The sequence below is a fragment of the Gopherus evgoodei genome, unplaced genomic scaffold, assembly GCF_007399415.2.
Source record: "Gopherus evgoodei ecotype Sinaloan lineage unplaced genomic scaffold, rGopEvg1_v1.p scaffold_31_arrow_ctg1, whole genome shotgun sequence".
In the NCBI taxonomy this organism is placed as follows: Eukaryota; Metazoa; Chordata; order Testudines; family Testudinidae; genus Gopherus; species Gopherus evgoodei.
In genome coordinates, this window is record NW_022059983.1 from 7,058,912 (window position 1) to 7,066,159 (window position 7,248).

The following is a 7,248-nucleotide window of genomic DNA, read 5'->3' on the forward strand; positions in this document are numbered from 1 at the left end:
GTTCTCTCCCTGGCTCAGGGAGGGGAGTGGGGGCTGGGGGATTAGAGTTGGGGGGTCTGGGAGCCAGGACTCCTGGGTTCTCTCCCGGCTCTGGGAGGGGAGTGGGGGCTGGGGGATTAGAGTTGGGGGGTCTGGGAGCCAGGACTCCTGGGTTCTCTCCCTGGCTCGGGGACAGGGGTGCGGTCAGGGTCCAGGACTCCTGGGTTCTCTCCCTGGCTCGGGGACGGGGTGAGGTCCAGGACTCCTGGGTTCTCTCCCTGGCTCGGGGACGGGGTGAGGTCCAGGACTCCTGGGTTCTCTCCCTGGCTCGGGGACGGGTGGGGTCCAGGACTCCTGGGTTCTCTCCCTGGCTCAGGGATGGGGTGAGGTCCAGGACTCCTGGGTTCTCTCCCTGGCTCGGGGACAGGGGTGCGGTCAGGGTCCAGGACTCCTGGGTTCTCTCCCTGGCTCGGGGACGGGGTGAGGTCCAGGACTCCTGGGTTCTCTCCCTGGCTCGGGGAGGGGAGTTTGAAGCTCTGTTCATCACTGCTCTGTTATTGCTCATGGTCGCTGCTGCCACCGTCAGGAACTAAATGAGAATGAGAAACGATGCCCCCACTGACTGGGACGTGGCCCCTCTGCGATTGAGCATGGCAGCAACTCACCACCATGACCAGTAGCACTTTGGGACAGGAAGTTAAGGGCAATGTCTTACCCACTGACTGTGCAAAGGCTGAGCTGAGTCCCCCAGCAGGGATTTAGTGGAGAACTGAGGTCAGCGCCCCAACCCGGGGAAAACGGTCCTGGCCTTAGGGCTAAGAGGACTTTGCCATTTCTCCTAGGCCAGGCTGCAGCACAGCATGCTGGGAGCTGCCGCCTCCGTGGGATGCTCTGCAGTGGTGTGTGCTGGGAGCTGCCGCCTCCGTGGGATGCTCTGCAGTGGTGTGTGCTGGGAGCTGCCGCCTCCGTGGGATGCTCTGCAGTGGTGTGTGCTGGGAGCTGCCGCCTCCGTGGGATGCTCTGCAGTGGTGCATGCTGGGAGCTGCCGCCTCCGTGGGATGCTCTGCAGTGGTGTGTGCTGGGAGCTGCCGCCTCCATGGGATGCTCTGCAGTGGTGCATGCTGGGAGCTGCCGCCTCCGTGGGATGCTCTGCAGTGGTGTGTGCTGGGAGCTGCCGCCTCCGTGGGATGCTCTGCAGTGGTGCGTGCTGGGAGCTGCCGCCTCCGTGGGATGCTCTGCAGTGGTGTGTGCTGGGAGCAGTTGCCTTCATGAACTCCACACAAGCAATGCCTGCTGGGAACTGTCCCCTCCCTAGGTCATGTGGGAGCAGTGCATTCTGGGAACGCTTTACCTCCATGGGTTCCAGCAGAGTATGACCCTTTTAAAGGCCAAACCTCAGATGAAGCAGTGCATTCTGGGGGCTGCCATCCCCACAGGCTACATTGCAGCATTGCATGATGGGAGCTATTGCCTCTGGGCGCAGTGATTGCTGGCAACCCTCACCTCCATGGGCTGCTCTGGCGCATTGCATGCTGGGAACTGCTCCACCTCCATTGGCTGCACTGGCACATTGCATGCTGGGAACTGCTCCACCTCCATTGGCTGCACTGGCACATTGCATGCTGGGAACTGCTCCACCTCCATGGGCTGCTCTGGCACATTGCATGCTGGGAACTGCTCCACCTCCATGGGCTGCTCTGGCACATTGCATGCTGGGAACTGCTCCACCTCCATGGGCTGCTCTGGCGCATTGCATGCTGGGAACTGCTCCACCTCCATGGGCTGCACTGGCGCATTGCATGCTGGGAACTGCTCCACCTCCATGGGCTGCACTGGCGCATTGCATGCTGGGAACTACTCCACCTCCATGGGCTGCTCTGGCGCATTGCATGCTGGGAACTACTCCACCTCCATGGGCTGCTCTGGCGCATTGCATGCTGGGAACTACTCCACCTCCATGGGCTGCTCTGGCGCATTGCATGCTGGGAACTACTCCACCTCCATGGGCTGCACTGGCGCATTGCATGCTGGGAACTACTCCACCTCCATGGGCTGCACTGGCGCATTGCATGCTGGGAACTACTCCACCTCCATGGGCTGCTCTGGTGCATTGCATGCTGGGAACTACTCCACCTCCATGGGCTGCTCTGGTGCATTGCATGCTGGGAACTACTCCACCTCCATTGGCTGCGCTGGTGCATTGCATGCTGGGAACTACTCCACCTCCATTGGCTGCACTGGTGCATTGCATGCTGGGAATTATTATCTTGGTGGGACCCCTCCAGAGTCCAGAGACATGTGCATCCTGGGGGATGGCACCTATGTGGGGCAGTGTTTCAGCCCCCTATTTACCCCCACTGGTTCAGTCTCCATCTCTACCCTTGTATCCTCCCCCCAAAAAAAATGGTTCTGTCGCCATGTGCACAATGATTCATTCCTCACTAACTCCCATCTACACAAGGAAGCAGCTCTTCCTACGTTTACAATGGTTCAGCTCAGTGGCTCCCCCTTTCCTTCTCCCAAATGGTTCGGTCCCGACCGCAGGAGGTTCCCTCCTCCCCTATTCTCCCGTCTGAGGCGCATCCGCCGCTGATTGGCTGGCTCCCAGGGAGCGCGGGAACAGAGAGGCCGCTCGAGCCACTCTTGACTCTGAGGGGAGCACGAACCTGATTAGCTGCCCAAAGGCGGGAAAAGGGTCATCGCCTCTGATTGGACATCTGCTAGAAAATGAGATGAAAGGAGAAGGGCGATTGGTCCACTGGTGAAAGGCGGTTGAAAGAGGCGCTGTGATTGGCTCCTTGGCTCTCTGGGGCAGGCAGGGTTGGTTAGGTTCAGTCAGTGTAGGTGGAAGGCACTGGCATAGAGCCCTCTGCAAATTAATGAGCCCTGAGGTACCAAGGGCTGCCCCCCATAGAGCCAGGCCGTTCTCCCTGCAGTCATGTCAATGCCAGTGCACAGCCAGCCCTTGGCTGGCAATAGCCACCGCCCCAGGGATATCAATGTCCTTCCCTGGGAGACATCCCCACAGAGCCACCCCCAGCAACGTCAACCCCTCCACAGCCATCCCCCCGAGAGGATATCAGCCTCCAATGGTGATGTCCCTGGGAGACGTCCCCACAGAGCCACCCCCAGCAACGTCAACCCCTCCACAGCCATCCCCCCGAGAGGATATCAGCCTCCAATGGCGATGTCCCTGGGAGACATCCCCACAGAGCCACCCCCAGCAACGTCAACCCCTCCACAGCCATCCCCCCGAGAGGATATCAGCCTCCAATGGCGATGTCCCTGGGAGACGTCCGCACACACAATGTCAACCCCTCCACAACCACCGCCACCACCACCCTCCAAAGGGATATCAACCTCTGATGGTGACATCAACCCCTCCACAGCCATCCCCCCGAGAGGAAATCAACCTCCCATGGCGATGTCCCTGGGAGACGTCCGCACACACAATGTCAACCCCTCCACAACCACCACCACCACCACCCTCCAAAGGGATATCAACCTCTGATGGTGACATCAACCCCTCCACAGCCATCCCCCCGAGAGGATATCAGCCTCCAATGGCGATGTCCCTGGGAGACATCCCCACAGAGCCACCCCCAGCAACGTCAACTCCTCCACAGCCATCCCCCCGAGAGGAAATCAGCCTCCAATGGCGATGTCCCTGGGAGACGTCCGCACACACAATGTCAACCCCTCCACAACCACCACCACCACCACCCTCCAAAGGGATATCAACCTCTGATGGTGACATCAACCCCTCCACAGCCATCCCCCCGAGAGGATATCAGCCTCCAATGGCGATGTCCCTGGGAGAAGTGATGTCAATCTGCCCCCCACCCAGTCACCTTACAGGAGATGTCTACCCTCTCCAAAAGCCTCCCTATGGGGACACGCCTACAGGAGACATGCCCCCACCGACAACCTCGCTGTGGTGACGCCAACACATCCAACGTCACCCACCTCAGCATGTCAACCTGGCCACAGAAGACACTCGAACACCCTCCTCATAGTGACCTTAACTCCCCCTCCACCTAAAACCACTGTCCTACAGAAGATGCCCCCCAGCAACCTCCATGAACTCTGCCACAGCTGCCTCATCCCAAAGGGATGTCAAACCCCCACAGCTATCCCACAGAAGACACCCCCTGACACCCACCCAGTGTCAGTGGTGCTAAACCTTCCACAGCTGCCTCACACGGAGGGGATGTCAGCCCTCACAAGTAACATCCCTCCAAGAGCCGCCCTGTGGTGATGTCAACCCGCCCCCCACAGCTACTCCACAGGAGACTGTCACCCCAACAGTCATCCCATCCTGACATCAACTCACCCACAGCTACTCCACAGGAGACCTCCACCCCAACAGTCACTCCATCCTGACAACAACCCCCCACAGCTACTCCACCAGAGACCCCCACCCCAACAGTCACCCCTTCCTGACATCATCCTCCCACAGCTACTCCACCAGAGACCCCTGACCCAACAGTCACCCCATCCTGACAACAATCCCCCACAGCTACTACACAGGAGACCCCTGCCCCAACAGTCACCCCATTCTGACAACAACCCCCTACAGTAACTCCATAGAAGACCCCCTCCCCAACAGTCACCCCATCCTGACATCAGTCCCCCACAGCTACTCCACAGGAGACTGTCACCCCAACAGTTATCCCATTCTGACATCAACTCCCTCACAGCTACTACACCAGACATCCCTACCCCAACAATCACTCCATCCTGACACCAACTGCCCCATAGCTACTCCACAGGAGACCCCTACCCCAGCAGTCACCCCATCCTGACATCAACTCCTCAACAGCTGCCTTACAAAAGATTCTTCCCTCATAGTGATGCCAGGCCATGCTAGGCCTCATGGCGACTGCAAACCCCCCTACACATCCACTCTATGGTGACTTACCCTGTCTGCCGCCCCACAGAAGAACCCTCACCCACCTAGCCACAAGTGGCACCTTCCTCAGCCCCATGTGTGCCTCCTCAACAGATGCCCCACTGTGACGTCAAGGCAACCCTGGCCACCGCACGGGGACGTCAACTCCCGTGCAGCCAGCCAACAGTGCCAGCCTATAACAACTATAACCCCATGCCCCCAACTCTCCCGACAGTCCCACCCCTTTGCCGCAGAATTGTGCGGGAGATGGGGGGTAGCATGTTCGGAGCCAGAGTGAAAGCGGGGCGTCCAGGGGTGCAGGATGCATGGCCCATATGTGATCTTGACCCTGACGCAAGCCATAACCTTGGTGCACAAGATGAGGGGGATCGGGGGCAGATCCTGAGGCAGGGCCCCAACCCCCTGCTTTGTCTGAGCTGAGCAGCTATGGACATGCCTAGGGCCTGGGCTCTGTCCCTGGGGTCAGGAATGGCCCTTGTGTTCACTCACTGCTCCCCTCTCAGGCTTACGGACCATGGAGGAGAGCGGCGACCCCTCCACCACGGCAAGGCCGCGCATTCAGTGCTGCCCCTCGGACTCCACCACAGATGATGGCAGTGCCCAGGACAACTGTGCCCCGCCTGCCCCTGCCCGCTCCCCGACCTGTGCTCGCTGCCGCAACCACGGCATCCGGGTCCTGCTCAAGGGCCACAAGAAGGGCTGCCAGTTCCAGGGCTGCCAGTGTGACAAGTGCATCCTCATTCTGTATGTGCCGGGGCGTTCTCCCCACGGAGTCAGTGCTGAGCCCAATACCAGGGCACTGTGTTGCAGCGAGCAGGCTGGGGGCTCAGTAGGGGGCACCCTACCTTGGCAGTCACGGCTGGCCCAATGCCCCAGCATGATGCTGGGGGGGGCGGTGCAGCAGGGAGCGGGTTGGGGGGCTCTCCCCTGGCAGTCAGGGTTGGCCCAATGCCCCAGCATAGGGCTGGGGGGCAGGAGCTGCAGGGAGTGGGGTGAGGGGGCTGTTCCCAGCACTCAGTCTGGCCCCAATGCCCAATTTTAGGGGACACCCGTCGGGGGAGGTCTGGGTTTGCACTGCCTTCTCTCTTTGCTCCCCTACAGGCAGCGCCGGCGTGTCATGGCTGCCCAGGTGGCCCTGCGCAGGCAGCAGGAGACGGAGCTAAGGAAGCAGCTGGCCAGAGGTTTGCTGTGGCTCAGGGATGGCTGTGCCGTGGCCTCTCTGGGCTTGGCCAGTCCCTGCGAAGAGGCCAAGCCAAAGGAGCGAGCAGCCACAGGTGTGTACCTACCCCCCCCACCACCTGCAGACGGGCTAATGGCCCCCTGCTCACTTCAGGGCGACATCAGAGCTCACATCCAGCTTCTCTTCACACGCTCTCCTCCTTCCACAGCCGCAAAGGAAAATGCAGAGCCGGGCTCCACAGCTGGACATACCCATCAGGGGGCTGCAGGGCCCACCGGCCACCGGAGTCATCAACCTGCCAGAAGGGTGATGAGGGGGAAGAGTACTGCATGTGGCCCCGAGGTGCTGGGCCTGATAGGATTGGAACTGACGTCTCATAGAGGGGAAGGCCCCATAACCCAACCCCCCCAACTCACCCAGTCCTTCGAACCCCAGTATGGACTGGAGTTAGTGCCCCAAAGAGGGGAAGGCCCCATAACCCATTCCATCACCCTCCAAGCCCATCCAGTCCCACTAACCTTGGTCTGGATTGGAACCAGCACCCCCTAGAGGTGAAAGGCTCCTTAATCCATTCCACATGCCCCCAGAACCATCTGGTCATGCTAACCGAGGTGCCTCCAGGAAGGGAAAGAGCCCATATCCCATTTCTCAATTCCCCTTGACGCTGCCAGTCCCCTGACGTGGGGAATCCCCTTACTGAGGGGTTTGAGCTCCTCCGTGTGATCAGGCTGCTGCATCCCAGTGTTTGCTGTTTCCAAGCAGCTGCCTGTTCCCTGAGTTGTATGCATGTGTCCTCTGCATTGCTTTCTAGGAAAGCCCTTGGCTGCCTCTTCCCCACCAGCCTGAGGTGACTCAGCTGTCCTGGCCCCTTGGAGAATGCCAGCCACCCTACACACCTTGGTTCTTGCCAGCTCTTCCCCTGCCACCACCCGTCCTCTGCCAGGTGTTGCCCCAAGAGCCTCCCCTTTGCTTCACAGCTCACCCAGGTGGGTAGCCCCATCTCCAGGATGACACGAATACAAGCCCCAGGGCCTAAGTGCCCTCTGGCGTTTCCTTGTCTCTTTACGATGCAGGATGAAAGGTTACAGATAGGGCAGGTAGGACTGGGCTGGACTCAGAGGGGCTCACTGGTCTGATCTGGGGGGCAGGGATATGGAGGTGCTGAGATACTGAGGTG